Genomic DNA, 19,598 nt, shown 5'->3' with positions numbered 1-19,598 from the left:
CTTAGCTATGCGTAGAAAGATGAAAGTCGGGCGATTACCTGTCACCTGCAAGTTTTAAATGGAACATTGGTTAATTATGTTAGCATGTGATATGGGAATGTGGAGTAATAAATCTAGACCGGGCGGACTCGGTGTGTGTGAGCCACAAGACATGGAGGTCTTGTGAGCGGGTTCTTTCCGCCTGTGTCGATTAAGGCACGTCCGTTGTTGAATTGCATGAGGTGAGAATTTGTAGTACTAACCACATACTCCGGTAAGCCTGAACTTGGCGATTCTATTATGAGAATGGCTACTCGCGCACTGGGAGTGGAGAGATGGCGGGAATAGCGTGTACCCACGTGGCCATGGGCTGGAATGGTGGAGTACTGTATTCTCGGGTGACGCGGACCCGTTCTTGTTTCAAAGGATCCGAGGGTAGGTTGGTATATGTAGGTCAGGGACCTGCATATGTCGTGTGGTCTGGAAGTCCTAGCTGGGTTTTATAATCGGTTTGAATCGTCGTTGCTCCTCGGTTATGGAGACTCAACTCACTGTTCATCATCGTAGTACTAATAACTGGAACTCAAATAAGGCTTGTGAAGGTGTTGGATATGAAGTTTTATGATCTCATTATGGATCGTGTCATCTTTGTATATGATTTTATGAAGTTTAAATTGTTGAAATAAAGAATTTTGTTAAAGAGCTTTTACGCAAAATAACTTTGATTATTGCTAAAGCCATACCTTGAATCCCTGAGCCTGCATTCCTGAGTTATCAGTTCTTATTTCGGTTAAGTCTTGTTGAGTACTTTTGTACTCAGGGTTCGTTGACCCTTGTTGCAGGTGAGCCTCATGAGCAGATCTGTTTTGGATCGTGCTGCATGATAGTTGTACCTTGTGATGACGATGAGAAGTAAATGTGTGGTCCTTGGGCAGGGCAATCTCCTTGTGTGTTTTGTATTATATTATAATGCCACTCCACTATTTCGTTTTGTAATAAACATCGAACCTAGTTGAGAGGTTTGAAACTACTGTTTTGTAAATTATGTTATTGTAAGACTTCCGCTATTTTTACTCTGGTGCTGATATTTGAATAAATGTTATAATACTACAATGACTCTGTAACGTGATCCTGCTCGGAAATCGTGGATGATTCGGGGTTCCTCGAGGACACCCGACAGACTTCTTAAGTTACCAGGAACATATGCATTGTTGTCAAAGGTCATTGGACAGTGACAAGTGCATGTGGGTCCTATAATTTAGGAGGTTCTGCCACAGTCTTCGCTAGGTGGAGAGTTTGAGAGTCTGTTATGCTACTTAAGTACTTTATATATATGTGGGATATGTACATATTAATCTATGTTGTCGCTTGTAATACAATTGTGCTAAAATATATATCTTTATATGTAAGTGTGGCTATGCCGCACCCAGCTACAACAGCAAACCATGTTGTACATAAATTGTCATTTGCATCATGTTTTACATACCTGACACAGTATGCAACACCCCATAGGAGCATTGATGTAGGGGGAGCCCCATCACTTTCACTAAAATGTGAATCTTGGCTTCGTATGCCAATTTAAGAATTCAATTCTCTATTCACATACTTAGGAGGAGGCTCTACACCATGGCTCAAAAATCTCAGTATTTATTTCATATCTTTTGTAAGCTCTAATTGGGTTGTCATTAATCACCAAAAAGGGGAAGTTTGAAAGTGCAATCAAGCCCTAATTGTGGGTTTTGGTGATAATGACCACGCAATTGGAGAACTAATGAGATTTATCAAGATGACAAGCAGGAAATTTATATTTGAGGATGCTACATGAAATGGAGGAGCCCCCAATTATATATGTAGATGGTTTCAAACTCAAAAGAGGTTTAAATTCTTTTATATCTTGAATTTGAGTATAGGAAAAGTTGTTCTATAAAGGGGGACACAATGCTTAAGCTAATATGTGCTATCAAGTGCTCAAACTGCCACAAGCATCCTCAAATTCACTATTATTGTTGAGGGCTGGGGTATATATATACCTTTCCTTTTCCTCACCAATGGCTATCTGCGATTTAAAGTGACCATTGGAAGCTGGGGGTATATATACCTTTCCCTTTCCTTCCCAACGGTATGGAACTAACCTGCTCTCTTCTTCCTCGCTTTAGCATGCCCAAAATAGAGCAGGACCTCTCTCTTTCTCTCACTCCATTGTTGAGCTAAAGCTCCCAAGCAAATCCATTGATTTCCCCATCAACCCTTGAGGGAAAAGGGTCCATAACTTGATTAGAGAGCAACTCCATTGATTCTTAAATTCTAAAGAGCACTCGGTTCATGTTTTAGTCAGCGGTTGTCTTTGTTACTCTTGGAGCTTGGCTTCTAGCCGGCTAGAACGTCGCCTATGGAGCTTGCCAACTTGTGTGGCAGGTCCGGGAGGTTTGTAACTATCTCTTGAAGCTAGTAAACTCACCCCTTATCTCAAGAGTTAAGTCTCTTGACTTGAGAACAAGGAAGGGCTAGAAAGTTCTAAGCCTTAATGGCTAACCTCAACAATGTGGAGGTAGGCAAGCCTTGGTGGCGAGTCAAACCACGAGATAAATCATTGTGTCACTTGTGCTTGATTTATATACTTGCATGACATATTGTTGTTGAGGTGATTTCTAGAGTTTGAGACTGATCTACTTGTGTGTGGTGTTCCCAACACTTTCAGCTGTGGATCTATGATCTACTACCCTACAGGAAGCTAAGAAATATACCCAATCTAAATTATGTTGGGTAGATTTTTGTAAGGAAATGGACCTTTGGCCCATTTACTTTGGATTTTGGTGTTTGATGATCAACACAACCAAATTGGACTAATAAATTTACAAGTGATTGTTTTATAGTTTAATAGGATGCAAGACATGACTAGGACGAAGGCAACATGATGATCCGATGATCAACACCATAGGCAAGACCCTAGAAGCACAAGGAAAAACCCAAGATAGCAAGTAAAGTCCAAGCACAAAGATAGGAACTAAGCCGGACGTAAGATCGCGAAGAAACGAGCTCATAGAGGTAACCAAACCCTGGACAGCTCACAAAGGTGACCAGACGCTGTGTGCCACAGTCTAGTCAACATTAGTAAGGTTCCAGAGAGCAGAGAGCAGTTTTCATGACTGGACGTGTCCGTCAGTGTTGACCGAATGCTGGTCAGAGTCCGGTCAGTAGCAGAAAAGTGGGATTTCGTCCCCAACGACTACTTTCTCAGTGGGGCTTATAAATAGACCCCCTAACTGGCCATTTGAGTAGTGTGGAGCTGAGGAAACATATCAAGGGTGTTGATACACCATTTTAGTGATCTCCACTTGCATAGTGCTTAGTAATTCATTAGGTGATTAGTGTAGGTGCTTTGTGAAGTGCTTAGGTTGATTAGACCACCGCTTATGTGCTTGCTCTAGGTTTAGGCCTAGTGTTTAGGGAGGTTTGCATACCTCTTACCACTCGGTGCTTGCACGCACCATTGTTGTACATCAGAGGGGCTTGTAGTCTTGCGAGATCACACCAACCGCAGTTGTGGTGTGGCCGCCATCGTGTACTAGAGGGAACATGACCCGCGGTGTTTTGGCTGGAAGCTTGATAGTGAAGACGGCGGGGAGCATTTGGAAGAGGCTTGCTGAAAGGCACGTTGGAGACCCACTTGCGTGTGGGGAAGGCTCGAGGCTATCCATAGTTTTACCCAACCGGGAGCTTGGCCCTTGCGAGGGATTCCTTGCAAGGGGCTCCAATGAGGACTAGGGGGAAGCTTGCGTGCTTCTTGATACCTCGGTAAAAATACCGAAGTCGTCGATGGGAGTTTGCATATCTCTACCTTGCTCTTTAGCTTCTGCATTTACATTGATTGTATTACTCCTTTTGCGGTAGAGATAGCAACACACTAGTAAAATCGTAGTTGCACATTTAGATATGTTATCTATTGCATAGGTTTTGCTAGGGTTAGAAAAAGAGGCCATAGTTTAGAGTTAGAATTTTAAGTTGCCTAATTCACCCCCCCCTCTTAGGCATCATGGTCCCCTACAATTTTGAACTATGAATTAATCTCTCCTGCAGGTGCGGCAGTGCCGCGCTCATAGAGCGGCAGTGCCGCGGGTGAATTTGACTTTGGTTTGAGTTAAATTTTTATAGGCCTATTCAACCCCTCTAGGCGTACCAGAGATCCTACAACGTGTCTAGAACAACCAAACTATCTTGTAATTTGAAATAAAGGGAATAATATTTATATGTACATGCCATTGTTACAATGAAGAGGTGTAATTCATGTCATGCATAGAAAGGTGTTGCCCTACCATAACACCAGTGAGGTTAAATGGTGAAAAATCAAGCACGACATATATTTTTTTGTTATAGCTTTTCTAGGTACATGCTCGATCTATTCTAAATTGTAAATTATTTTAGCTTTTGGATATAATATATGTCTAAATACTCCCTCTATCTCAAAATAAGTATCGCTATGGTATGGCGGTCCAACTTTCTCAAGTTTAAAAATATTAGCAATATTTGTATCTTCAAATAAGTTAATTATGGAAAGAGATTTAATGATATATCTAATTATACACTATAAATAATAATAATTTTTTTATATTTGGTCAAAGTTAAAAGTGTTTGACTCTCTGGGAACCAAAAACAACTCTTATTTTGAGACGGAGGTGAAAGGTCCTAATGGCTAGAGGGGGGTGAATAGCCTATTAAAAATTTCTACAACAACACTTAACAAACCGGTTAGACAATTATAAAGCGAAGCAAGTGTTGCGCTAGTCTACTAAAAATACAAGTCACCTACCACAATTCTAGTTTCTATAGTTTCTAACCACACAATGGTTATGTCACTACACTAAGTTAGTGTGCTCTCAAAGGCTAACTAAAGAGCCATACTAACCAAACTAACAAGCTCTCACAACTAGCTACACTAAAGAGCTTGATAACTAGTTTGCGGTAATGTAAAGAGAGTGAGCAAGATGGTTGTACTGTCGAGTCGAGAAGTAGACCAATCAATCACAAGAATGAATACCAATATAGACCAATCACCTCAAAATCAAATGATGACACAATGATTTTATACCGAGGTTCACTTGCTTACCGGCAAGCTAGTCCTTGTTGTGGTGATTCACTCACTTGGAGGTTCACGCGCTAATTGGCATCACACGCCAAACCCTCAACAGGGTGCCGCACAACCAACACAAGATAAGGATCACACAAGCCACGAGCAATTCACTAGAGTACCTTTTGGCTCTCCACCGGGAAAAGGTCAAGAACCCTTCACAATCACCACGATCGGAGCCGGAGATAATCACCAACCTCTGCTCGACGATCCTCGCTACTCCAAGCCATCTAGGTGGCAGCAACCACCAAGAATAACAAGCGAATCCCACAGCGAAACATGAACACCAAGTGCCTCTAGATGCAAACACTCAAGTAATGCATTTGGATTCACTCCCAATCTCATAAAGATGTTGAATCAATGATGGAGATGAGTGGGAGGGCTTTGGATAAGCTCACAAGGTTGCTATGTCAATGCAAATGGCCAAGAGAGTGAGCTTGAGTCGGTTATGGGGCTTAAATAGAAGCCTCCATGAAATAGAGCCATTGTATCCCTTTACTGGGCACTGCTCGGGGTGATCGGACGCTTCGGTCAGATCGACCGAACATAGGACCCCAACATCCGGTCGCCCGATGCTTGCCACATGTCATTGACTTCAAACACTGATTGCCTGATCTCAATGGTCATTAGTACATTTAAATAGTGACCGGATGCGCTGCTCAAGGTGACTGGACATAGGACCCTAGTGTCCCATCATTTCTAGTAAGGTTCCACTCGTGACCAGACACGTCTGGTCATGCCCGACCAGACACACAGTGTTCGATCACTCACTGTCTCCTCTGTGCATTGCCACATCAGTAGGACTGGACATAGCCAGCCAGTGTCTGGTCACGAAGTGACCCAGTGTCTGGTCGAAGACCGATACTAGCATCTCCACAGCTTTCACTGATCGAACGCTCTAGTCTAGTTGAGACCAGCGTTCAGTGTACTATGTGAAACTCTATCTTTTTTGTATAGGGTGTTGGTGGCACCGTCGGACTGTCCGCACTCTATGGGCGGACACTCCACCGGTGAAGTTTCTAACCCGTGCTCAAATGTGCCAACCACTAAGTGTATCACCTTGTGCACATGTGTTAGCATATTTTCACAAATGTTTTCAAGGGTGTTAGCACTCTACTAGATCCTAAATGCATATACAATGAGTTAGAGCATCTAGTGGCACTTTGATAACCGTATTTCGATATGAGTTTCACCCCTCATAATAGTATGGCTATATGAAAGCTCTAGTTTGGTTTTGGTAAATTGATAAAACCCTAAGTGCTAACCTAGTTTATCAAGTGACCATGAGATAGGTAGCATACTCCAAGTGGTGAAGTAAATGAAGATCATGACATGACAATGACAATGCCATGGTGATGATCGGGTGCTTGGACTTGAAAAGAAGAAAGAGAAAAACAAAAGGCTCAAGGCAAAGGTATAAATGATAGGAGCCATTTTATTTTGGTGATCAAAACACTTAGTGAGTGTGATTACCTTTAGGATTGATAGCCATACTATTAAGAGGAGTGAAACCCATATCAAAATGCGATTATCAAAGTGCCACTAGATGCTCTAACTCATTGCATATGCATTTAGGATCTAGTGGAATGCTAACACCCTTGAAAATGTTTGTGAAAATAGGCTAACACATGTGCACAAGGTGATACACTTGGTAGTTGGCACATTTGAGCAAGGGTGAAGAAGATAGAGTTGGAAAGGAGTTAGTCACACTAGTCACGTAGTGACTAGACGCTGGTCTCGGATGGACCAGCGCGTCCGGTCAGTTGCTGCTGAAGACACACAGCGTCGGTCTTCGACCGGACGCTGGCATTAATGTGACCGAACGCTAGATGGCTGCATCCGGTCGCACTGACATGGCAACACACTGAGAGGCAGTGTGTGACCAGACACTGGGTGTGTTCGGTCGGGCTTGATCGGACGCATCTAGTCATGCGAGAAAGCTTACTGGATATGACCGGACGCTGGTGCTAGAGTGTCTGATTAGTTTGTGCAGAGCGTTTGGTCAACACTTGACCATTGAGATCTGATGAACAACTTTTGAAGCCAATGACACATGGTAAGCATCGGGCGATTGGACGCTAGGGTCCTATGTCCGGTCGATCTGACCAGAGCGTCTGGACACCCCAAGCAGTGCTCAGTGAAGGGGTACAATGACTCTATTTTGTGGGGGCTTCTATTTAAGCCCCAGGGCCGGCTCAAGCTCACTCTCTTGGCCATTTGCATTGACATAGCAACCTTGTGAGCTTAGCCAAAGCCCTCCCACTCATCGCCATCATTGATTCAGCATCTTTGTGAGATTGGAAGTGAATCTAAGTGCGTTGCTTGAGTGTTTGCATCTAGAGGCACTTCATGTTCGTGTTTCGCTACGGGATTCACTTGTTACTCTTAGTGGTTGCTGCCACCTAGATGGCTTGGAGTAGCAAGGATCATCGAGCAGAGGTTGGTGATTATCTCTGGCTCCGATCATGGTGATTGTAAGGGGTTCTTGATCTTTCCCCGGCGGAGAGCCAAAAGGTACTCTAGTAAATTGCTCGTGGCATATGTGATCCTCATCTTGTGTTGGTTGTGTAGCAGCTTATTGACGGTTTGGCGAGTGATGCCAATTAGCGTGTGAACCTCCAAGTGAGTGAATCGCCACAACGAGTACTAGCTTGCCGACAAGCAAGTGAACCTCGGTAAAAAATCATTGTGTCATCCTTTGATTCCAAGGTGATTGGTTTTCATCGATACTCATTCTTGTGATTGATTGATTCACTCCTCAACACGGCGGTATAACTATCTTACTCTCTCTTTATATTACCGTAAACTAGTTATCAAGCTCTTTAGTGTAGCTAGTTGGGAGAGCTTGTTAGTTTGGTTATTGTGGCTCTTTAGTTAGCCTATGAGAGCACACTAACTTAGTGTAGTGCCATGGTCATTGTGTTATTAGAAACTACATAAACTAGAATTGTGCTAGCGCAACACTTGCTTCGCCTTATAATTGTCTAACTAGTTTGTTAAGTGTTGTTGTAGATGTTTATTAGGCTATTCACCCTCCCTCTAGCCATTAGGACCTTTCAAGTGATATCGAAGCCGAGGTCACCGTGATTTGAGGCTTAACAACCTTCAGTATAGAAATGGCTCAAATCAACAACACAAAGAAGCCACCCCAATTTGATGGCTCCAACTATCCCTATTGGAAGGCTAAGATGACAATATATATCAAATCAATCAATAGGAAGGTTTGGAAGGTGGTGGAGACCAAGATTGAGATTGAGGATGAAAAGGCTCCCACCACCGCCGAAGAGATGCTACTCCAAAATAATGACATTGCACTTAGTGCCATCCATGATGCTTTGGATGAAAGAATATTTGAGAAAATCAAGAATATTTAGAGAGCTCATGAGGCATGGAAGAAATTGGAGGAATCATTTGAGGGCACTCAAGTCATGAAGGGTGCAAAGGCATACATTCTCAAAGAGAAGTTTACAAGCTTCAAGATGAAGGAGGATGAGAGTGTGCTAGAGATGTTCCATAAGCTTCAAGTGCTTGTCAATGATCTCAAAGCACTTGGAGAAGATATGAAGGACAAGGACTTCTCCCACAAGTTCTTGAGATGTTTACCTTCAAGATTTGGCATATTAGTCATTATTCTAGTGAGGAGTGGTTTGGACACCATGACACCAAACCAAGTGTTGGGAGATATTATGACCGATGATACATATAGAGATAATGAGGAGAAGGAAGAAAAGAAGGAGAAGAAAGATGACAAGAAGGATGAGAAGAAGAAAAGCATGGCATTCAAGGCCACATCATCCAAGGGCAAGGCAAAGCAAGATATATCAAGTGAAGATGATAGTTCATTGGATGATGACGATGATGATGAGAAGATGGCTCTCTTTGTCAAGAGATTTGGCAAGTTCATGGTGAAAAAAGGACACCATGCTAGAACAAAGAAATCTTCATCCAAGAACAAGGAAGAGTCAAGAAGGTGCTTTAATTGTGGAAGCAAAGATCATCTCATTGCTCAATGTTCATACAATAGTGACAAAGATGATAACAAGAAGAACAAGAAGAAGGACAAGAAGGAAAAGAAAGAGAAGAAGGACAAGATGACCTTCAAGAAGAAGAAGGGTGGTTCATATGTGGCCACTTGGGATAGTGATGCTTCCTCAAGTGATGATGATGATAGTGATGATAACAAGACCACCAAGAAGAAGGCACTTATAAGCATTGCTATCAATGAGAAGCCTTCTCTCTTCTACACTCCATCATGCTTCATGGCTAAGGCCACTAAGGTACAAATTTGTGATGATGAAAGTGATGATGAACATGATAATGATAGTGATAGTGATGATGATGATGATGATGATAAACCTACTAAGGATGAATTATTTGATATGCTAGAAGATGCCAAAGAACACTTTGACATTAAGAGAAGGGAATGCAAGAGCTTGAATAAGGAGGTAAAAGCCCTTAAGCAAGCCCTTGATGAGCTCAAAGCAACTCATGAGAGGCTAGAGGAAGCCCATGAGAAGCTTGGCAAGGCTCTCAAGAAGCTTGAGAAAGCTCATTCCTCTTTGCTTAATGAACAAAACAAAAAGAAGCATGTTGAGACTTGCAATGTAGGCTTAACTTATGATATAATTAATGAATCATTATCTATGCCTATTATTGTTGCTCCCACTAACCCTTCTTATAGTATTTCTACTTCCACCTCATCTAGTAGTGATGGTTTCACTTGTGATACCTCACTAATGGTTGAGAATGAGAACCTCAAGAAGGAAGTCAATAAGCTCACTCACACCTTGGCTAAGGCCTATGGTGATGAGGACCGCTTGCTTATGTGCTTGGGTAGCCAAAGAGCTTCTCTCTATAAAGAGGGATTGTGATATATCCCCAAGAAAGGTAAGACGACATTTGCTCCTCACAAGACTAGTTTTATGAAGAACAATGGTCAATTTTGCACTAGTTGCAAGCAAGTTGGTCATGAAGAGCGTGAATGCACCAACAAGAGCAAAAATGCTAATGTATCCTCCATTAAGCTTGATTCTTTCTATATGCTTACCAAGGGTGCAAATGGTGTAAAGGCTAAGTTCATTGATAAACCATAGATGGGCTCAAAGAAGAAAGCCATTTGGGTGCCAAAGAGCTTGGTCACTAACCTTCAAGGACCCAAGCAAGTTTGGGTACCTAAAAAGAATTGATCTTCTTTTGTAGGTCAATTACAAAGCCAGAGGAAGGCATTGGGTTCTTGATAGTGGGTGCACTCAACACATGACCGGTGATGCAAGAATGTTCAACTCAATCAACACCAATGACAATGATGGTTATGATAGTATCACATTTGGTGACAATGGCAAAGGCAAGGTCAAAGGGCTTGGTAAGATTGCAATATCCAATGATATGAGTATTTTCAATGTGTTGCTAGTAGAGAGCTTGAACTTTAATTTGCTATTCGTGGCTCAATTATGTGATCTTAGATTCAAATGCATATTTGGGGTAGATAATGTAGAGATCATAAGTGTAGATGGTTCTAATTTGATCTTCAAAGGCTTTAGATATGAGAATCTATACTTGGTTGATTTCAATGCTAGTGAAGCTAGATTATCTATATGCTTGTTTACTAAGTCTAGTATGGGTTGGTTATGGCATAGAAGACTTGGTCATATTGGAATGAAACAATTAAATAGATTGGTTAAGCATGACTTGGTTAGAGGCTTGAAAGATGTTGTGTTTGAAAAGGATAAGCTTTGTAGCTCTTGTTAAGCTGGCAAACAAGTTGGAAACACCCATCCTAGGAAAAGCATGATGAGCACTAGTAAAGCATTTGAGTTATTACACATGAATTTGTTTGGGCCAACTCAATATACTAGCATTGGTGGTAACAAATATGGCTTTATGATAACGGATGATTATACTAGATACACAAGGGTATTCTTTCTAGTGGACAAAAGTGATGTGTTTGCAACATTCAAATTATTTGTCAAAGGCATTCATAATGAGTTTGAAACAACCATCAAGAGAGTTAGAAGTGACAATGGTAGTGAGTTCAAGAACACTAAAATTGATGAGTCGTGTGATGAATTTGGAATTAGACATCAATTCTCGGCCGAGTACACTCCACAATCAAATAGCCTTGTTGAGAGAAAGAATAGAACACTCATTGATATGGCAAGGTCTATGCTTAGTGAGTATAATGTGAGTCAATCTTTTTGGGCTGAATCTATCAACATGGCTTGCTATTGTAGCAACCGCCTCTATTATCACCCATTGAAAGAGAAGACACCATATGAGCTCTTGAATGGTAGAAAGCCCAACATTGCATATTTTTTGGTCTTTGGTTGCAAATGCTATATCTTGAAGAAAGTCACTAGATTGGGCAAGTTTGACAAGAAATGTGATGAATGATTCCTGCTTGGTTATTCCACTACAAGCAAAGCATATAGAATTTGGAATTTGAATAGTGGTACTCTTGAAGAAGCTCATGATGTTGAATTTGATGAAACCAATGGTTCACAAGAAGAAAATGAGAACTTAGAAGATGTTAAAGGCATTCAACTTTCAAATGCCATGAAGAACATGGATGTTGGTAACTTGAGACCTAGGCAAGTGAATGACAATGAAGATGATTATGTGCAAGTGCTCTCTAACTCAAATGTGCAAGATGATACAAATCAAGCTAGTACAAGTTGCTCTCATGATAATGGACAAGATCAAGTGGCTAGTACATCATCTCAACCTAATGATCAAGCAAGTGCAAGCAATCAAGTTTCAATCCTTCAACCAACCAATGTTGCAAGGGATCATCCATTGGACACTATCATTGGTGATATTTCTAGAGGTGTACAAACAAGATCAAGATTGTCTTCATTTTGTGAGCACTTCTCATTTGTGTCATCCATTGAACCAAAGAAGATAGATGAAGCATTGAAGGATGTTGATTGTGTGAATGCTATTCATGAAGAATTAAATAACTTTACAAGAAATTAAGTATGAGAATTAGTAGAGAGACTAAAGGAACACAATATGATTGGAACCAAATGGGTCTTTAGAAACAAGCAAGATCAAGATGGGATAGTAGTAAGGAACAAAGCAAGATTGGTAGCACAAGGATATACATAAGTTGAAGGTCTTGACTTTGGAGAAATATATGCCCTGGTTGCTAGATTGGAAGCAATTAGAATCTTTCTAGCCTATGCTTGTGCCCACAATATCAAGCTCTATCAAATGGATGTCAAGAATGCATTTCTCAATGGTTATATCAATGAAGAAGTATATGTTAAGTAACCTCCCAGATTTGAAGATGACAAGAAGCCCGGCCATGTGTACAAGTTAAAGAAAGCATTGTATGGCTTGAAGCAAGCACCTAGAGCATGGTATGAGAGATTGAGAGACTTCCTACTCTTTAAAGGGTTCATAATGGGCAAGGTTGATACCACTCTTTTTATCAAGAAGATTGGAAAAGATTTGTTTGTATTACAAATCTATGTTGATGACATCATATTTAGATCAACCAATCAAAATTTTTGTGATGAGTTTGGAAAGATGATGGCTAATGAGTTTGAGATGTCCATGATTGGAGAGTTAAGTTACTTCCTTGATCTTCAAATCAAACAATTAAAGAATGATACTTTTGTGAGAAGGACATGATCAAGAAGTTTGGCATGAATGATAGTAAAGCCATTAGCACATCAATAAGAACAAATGGCAACTTAGATAGTGATGCAAGTGAAAATATGGTGGATCAAAAATTGTATCGGTCTATGATTGAAAGCCTACTCTATGTGACTGTATCAAGGTCGGATGTCATGTTTAGTGTATGCATGTGTGCAAGATTTTAAGCCTCACCAAGAGAAAGTCATTTGAAGGCTACAAAGAGAATATTGAGGTACTTGAAGCATACACCAAATGTTGGTTTGTGGTATCCCAAAGGAGGCAAAGTTTGAGCTAGTTGGTTACTCAGACTTGGATTATGCGGGATGCAAGGTTGAAAGGAAAAGCACCTCAGGCACATGTCAATTGTTGGGAAGATCACTTGTTTCATGGTCTTTAAAGAAGCAAAATAGTGTTGCATTATTAACCACCGAAGCCAAATACATATCCCACTGGTAGTTGTTGTGCACAAATACTTTGGATGAAGGCCACATTGAATGACCTTGGAATCAAGTTCAAACAAGTGCCATTGCTATGTGACAATGAGAGTGCAATCAAGTTAACCAACAATCCGGTTCAACATGCAAGAACAAAGCACATTGATGTTCGCCACTATTTCATAAGAGATCAACAAAATGGGACATTTGCATTGAGAGTGTAGGCACCGAAGATCAACTTGCCGATATTCACCAAGCCATTAGATGAGAAAAGGTTTTGCAAGCTAAGAAATAAGTTGAACATATTGGATTTCTCAAATATGTGTTGATGCACCCCCACTTATATGACTTGCCTCTCCTTCAAGCAATCCAAGGTAAAAGTTGATTGGTATAGCATACATCCTTGCTAAGGACTTGTTTAGTGCATCTAGACATCTTTCATATTGAATAGGCTCATTTATGAAAATTAAATGATTTTAATGGTTGTATGGTACCATTATTGCTTCTATGCTTGACTTAATCTAGTGGTAGCATATGACATGTTTGTGGGCTTATAAACCTAGTGTTTGATCTAGAAAATGAGCTCTAAGTGTTTGACTCAACATGGTACAAGATAACCCTTATTTTGATGTGTGAAGAAGCTTGTCTTTGGATCAAACCGAATTAAATATCTTTGGTAAATGATCTAGATTGGACCAAATTTGAGAATATGATCCTCACCCCATTAATTGACATTAATAATCTCAACCTATCTACTTTTTAAACATTTATGGTCATTGATGACAAAGGCAGAGAAATAGTGCACAAAGATAGTGAAAAGACAACCAAGTGGAGAGAAATAAAGATATAGTGATAGGAGGAGAACTTGGCATAAGGGAGAAATATGACAAAGAAAATGGATCAATTAAAATTTTGAGCACACAAGTAGGGGGAGCAAGCTCATGAACTTGTATAGTGCATTTGAATGTGTATTTCATATGTTTACTTGTATGGCACAAGTCTTAAATTTTAATATCCATGCTTGTGTGGTGTATGCTAGTTGTAGGTTTAAATGATGAAATGAAAAACTAGCATGCATAGGTTATCTAGTGATTTCATTTCCAAGTGGTATAGAGCTAACCATGGTGCTAAGGATGGTATATTGGTGCACTTCGATTGGTATCACGCTTCATAGGTCCATCTCTTATACCTTAGCATCATTTGGTAGACATTGTCTCCTATAGTTTCTATCTAAGCATATGTGCAAGCTTCAATCCAAACTCTTAGCACATATGTAGGAGGAGAAAATGCTACCATTTGGGGTTCATGAAACTTATCCATATCCGTTTACACATAGTAAATATGCTTGAAAAGCAACATGGATTTAATTGGATTTCAATTCATATCTTTGTGAAAGGGTTGTCATCAATTACCAAAAAAGAGGAGATTGAAAGCTCTAGTTGGTTTTGGTAAATTGATAAAACCCTAAGTGCTAACCTATTTTATCAAGTGATCATGAGATAGGTAGCACACTCCAAGTGGTAAAGCAAATGAAGATCATGACATGACAATGACAATGCCATGGTGATGATCGGGTGCTTGGACTTGAAAAGAAGAAAGAGAAAAACAAAAGGCTCAAGGCCAAGGTATAAATGATAGGAGCCATTTTGTTTTGGTGATCAAGACACTTAGCGAGTATGATCACATTTAGGATTGATAGCCGTACTATTAAGAGGAGTGAAACTCATATCAAAATGCGGTTATCAAAGTGCCACTAGATGCTCTAACTCATTGCATATGCATTTAGGATCTAGTGGAATGCTAACACCCTTGAAATATTTGTGAAATATGCTAACACATTTGCATAAGGTGATACACTTGGTGGTTAGCACATTTGAGCAAGGGTGAAGAAAATAGAGTTGAAAAGGAGTTAGTCACACTGGTCACGCAGTGACCAGACGTCGGTCTCGGATGGACCAGCGTGTCCGGGTGAGTTGCTACTGAAGACGCGCAGCGTTGGTCTTCTACTGGATGCTGGCGTTAATGTGACCGAACACTGGATGGCTGCATCCGGTTGCACTGACGTGGCAGCACACTAAGAGGCAGTGTGTGACTGGACACTGGGGGTGTCCGGTCGGGCTTGATCGGACACGTCCGGTCACGCGTGGAAGCTTACTGGATATGATCGGACGCTGGTGCTGGAGCGTCCGGTCAGTTTATGCAGAGCGTTTGGTCAACACTTGACCGTTGAGATCTGATGAACAACTTTTGAAGCCGATGACATGTGGCAAGCATCGGGCGACTGGACGCTAGGGTCTACATCCGATTGATCTGACCGAAGTCCTGTCCGAACACCCCGAGTAGTGCCCCATGAAGAGGTACAACGGCTCTATTTCATGGGGGCTTCTATTAGCCCCATGGCCGGCTCAAGCTCACTCTCTGGCCATTTGCATTGACATAACAACCTTGTGAGCTTAGCCAAAGTCCTCACACTCATCTCTCATCATTGATTCAACATCTTTGTGAGATTGGGAGTAAATCCAAGTACATTGCTTGCGTGTTTGCATCTAGAAACACATGGTGTTCATGTTTCACTGTGGAATTTACTTGTTACTCTTGGTGATTACCGCCACCTAGATGGCTGGAGCAGCAAAGGATCATCGAGCGGAGGTTGTGTGATTATCTCTGACTCCAATCGTGGTGATTGTGAGGGTTCTTGACTTTTCCTTCGGTGGAGAGCCAAAAGGTACTCTAGTAAATTGCTCGTGCTTGTGTGATACTCATCTTGTGTTGGTTGTGCGGCACCCTATTGAGGGTTTGGCGAGTCATTGCCAATTAGCGTGTGAACCTCCAAGTGAGTGAATCGCCACAACGAGGACTAGCTTGCCGGCAAGCAAGTGAACCTCGGTAAAAAATCATTGTGTCATCCTTTGATTCTAAGGTGATTGGTTTTTTATTGATACCCATTCTTGTGATTGATTGATTCACTCCTCAAACACGAAGGTATAACTATCATACTCTCTCTTTACATTATCGCATAACTAGTTATCAAGCTCTTTAGTGAAGCTAGTTGTGAGAGCTTGTTCGTTTTCGGTTAGTGTGACTCTTTATTTAGCCTATGAGAGCATACTAACTTAGTGTAGTGCTGATTAGAAACTACATAAACTAGAATTGTGGTAGGTGGCTTGCATTTTTAATAGGCCAGCGCAACACTGCTTTGCCTTATAATTGTCTAACCGGTTTGTTAAGTATTATTGTAGAGTTTTATTAGGCTATTCACCCCTCTAGCCATTAGACCTTTCACTATCGATCCTAAATGTGATCACACTCATTAAGTGTATCGATCATCAAAACAAAATAGCTCCTACTATTTATACCTTTGCCTTAAGCTTTTTGTTTTTTTTTCTTTTCCAAATCCAAGCACTTGATCATCACCATGGCAACACCATCATCATGTCATGACCTTCATTTGCTTCACCACTTAGAGTAGTGCTACCTATCTCATAATCATTTTGATAAACTAGGTTAGCACTTAGGTTTCATCAATTCACCAAAATCAAACTAGAGCTTTCAGGAGGAAGTACATAGTAAAACTTATGAATCTAGAAAAGCTAAAATATTTTATAATTTAGAACAAAATATCTTCTAATTTAGAATAAAGGAAGTAATAACAGATAAAGTAATTTTTGCTATGCACTAGATATACGCTATGCCACATCAGCCACTATTTTTGTTAAAGCATACTTAAATATGAAAAATCTATACTCTATGAGATTTAAGAGAGTACACTCAAGTATTTCTAGGTTTTTTTACCATCTATATGGTTTTAGAGTCTTTCATGGCTACAACTTTTTTTTTGAGAATTACATAATACAACATAGATGTCCACAACGTACGCACACTTACCCCTATGAACACACGCACCACAACTCCTATAGGACTAAGCCGACATATCTTGAAATTCACAAAGAAATTCTAAAGAGCACTCGGTTCATGTTTTAGTCAGCGGTTGTCTTTGTTACTCTTGGAGCTTGGCTTCTAGCCGGCTAGAACGTCGCCTATGGAGCTTGCCAACTTGTGTGGCAGGTCCGGGAGGTTTGTAACTATCTCTTGAAGCTAGTAAACTCACCCCTTATCTCAAGAGTTAAGTCTCTTGACTTGAGAACAAGGAAGGGCTAGAAAGTTCTAAGCCTTAATGGCTAACCTCAACAATGTGGAGGTAGGCAAGCCTTGGTGGCGAGTCAAACCACGAGATAAATCATTGTGTCACTTGTGCTTGATTTATATACTTGCATGACATATTGTTGTTGAGGTGATTTCTAGAGTTTGAGACTGATCTACTTGTGTGTGGTGTTCCCAACACTTTCAGCTGTGGATCTATGATCTACTACCCTACAGGAAGCTAAGAAATATACCCAATCTAAATTATGTTGGGTAGATTTTTGTAAGGAAATGGACCTTTGGCCCATTTACTTTGGATTTTGGTGTTTGATGATCAACACAACCAAATTGGACTAATAAATTTACAAGTGATTGTTTTATAGTTTAATAGGATGCAAGACATGACTAGGACGAAGGCAACATGATGATCCGATGATCAACACCATAGGCAAGACCCTAGAAGCACAAGGAAAAACCCAAGATAGCAAGTAAAGTCCAAGCACAAAGATAGGAACTAAGCCGGACGTAAGATCGCGAAGAAACGAGCTCATAGAGGTAACCAAACCCTGGACAGCTCACAAAGGTGACCAGACGCTGTGTGCCACAGTCTAGTCAACATTAGTAAGGTTCCAGAGAGCAGAGAGCAGTTTTCATGACTGGACGTGTCCGTCAGTGTTGACCGAATGCTGGTCAGAGTCCGGTCAGTAGCAGAAAAGTGGGATTTCGTCCCCAACGACTACTTTCTCAGTGGGGCTTATAAATAGACCCCCTAACTGGCCATTTGAGTAGTGTGGAGCTGAGGAAACATATCAAGGGTGTTGATACACCATTTTAGTGATCTCCACTTGCATAGTGCTTAGTAATTCATTAGGTGATTAGTGTAGGTGCTTTGTGAAGTGCTTAGGTTGATTAGACCACCGCTTATGTGCTTGCTCTAGGTTTAGGCCTAGTGTTTAGGGAGGTTTGCATACCTCTTACCACTCGGTGCTTGCACGCACCATTGTTGTACATCAGAGGGGCTTGTAGTCTTGCGAGATCACACCAACCGCAGTTGTGGTGTGGCCGCCATCGTGTACTAGAGGGAACATGACCCGCGGTGTTTTGGCTGGAAGCTTGATAGTGAAGACGGCGGGGAGCATTTGGAAGAGGCTTGCTGAAAGGCACGTTGGAGACCCACTTGCGTGTGGGGAAGGCTCGAGGCTATCCATAGTTTTACCCAACCGGGAGCTTGGCCCTTGCGAGGGATTCCTTGCAAGGGGCTCCAATGAGGACTAGGGGGAAGCTTGCGTGCTTCTTGATACCTCGGTAAAAATACCGAAGTCGTCGATGGGAGTTTGCATATCTCTACCTTGCTCTTTAGCTTCTGCATTTACATTGATTGTATTACTCCTTTTGCGGTAGAGATAGCAACACACTAGTAAAATCGTAGTTGCACATTTAGATATGTTATCTATTGCATAGGTTTTGCTAGGGTTAGAAAAAGAGGCCATAGTTTAGAGTTAGAATTTTAAGTTGCCTAATTCACCCCCCCCTCTTAGGCATCATGGTCCCCTACAATTTTGAACTATGAATTAATCTCTCCTGCAGGTGCGGCAGTGCCGCGCTCATAGAGCGGCAGTGCCGCGGGTGAATTTGACTTTGGTTTGAGTTAAATTTTTATAGGCCTATTCAACCCCTCTAGGCGTACCAGAGATCCTACAACGTGTCTAGAACAACCAAACTATCTTGTAATTTGAAATAAAGGGAATAATATTTATATGTACATGCCATTGTTACAATGAAGAGGTGTAATTCATGTCATGCATAGAAAGGTGTTGCCCTACCATAACACCAGTGAGGTTAAATGGTGAAAAATCAAGCACGACATATATTTTTTTGTTATAGCTTTTCTAGGTACATGCTCGATCTATTCTAAATTGTAAATTATTTTAGCTTTTGGATATAATATATGTCTAAATACTCCCTCTATCTCAAAATAAGTATCGCTATGGTATGGCGGTCCAACTTTCTCAAGTTTAAAAATATTAGCAATATTTGTATCTTCAAATAAGTTAATTATGGAAAGAGATTTAATGATATATCTAATTATACACTATAAATAATAATAATTTTTTTATATTTGGTCAAAGTTAAAAGTGTTTGACTCTCTGGGAACCAAAAACAACTCTTATTTTGAGACGGAGGTGAAAGGTCCTAATGGCTAGAGGGGGGTGAATAGCCTATTAAAAATTTCTACAACAACACTTAACAAACCGGTTAGACAATTATAAAGCGAAGCAAGT

The sequence above is a fragment of the Miscanthus floridulus genome, chromosome 1, assembly GCF_019320115.1.
Source record: "Miscanthus floridulus cultivar M001 chromosome 1, ASM1932011v1, whole genome shotgun sequence".
In the NCBI taxonomy this organism is placed as follows: domain Eukaryota; kingdom Viridiplantae; phylum Streptophyta; class Magnoliopsida; order Poales; family Poaceae; genus Miscanthus; species Miscanthus floridulus.
Note: the sequence above shows the minus strand (reverse complement) of the source record.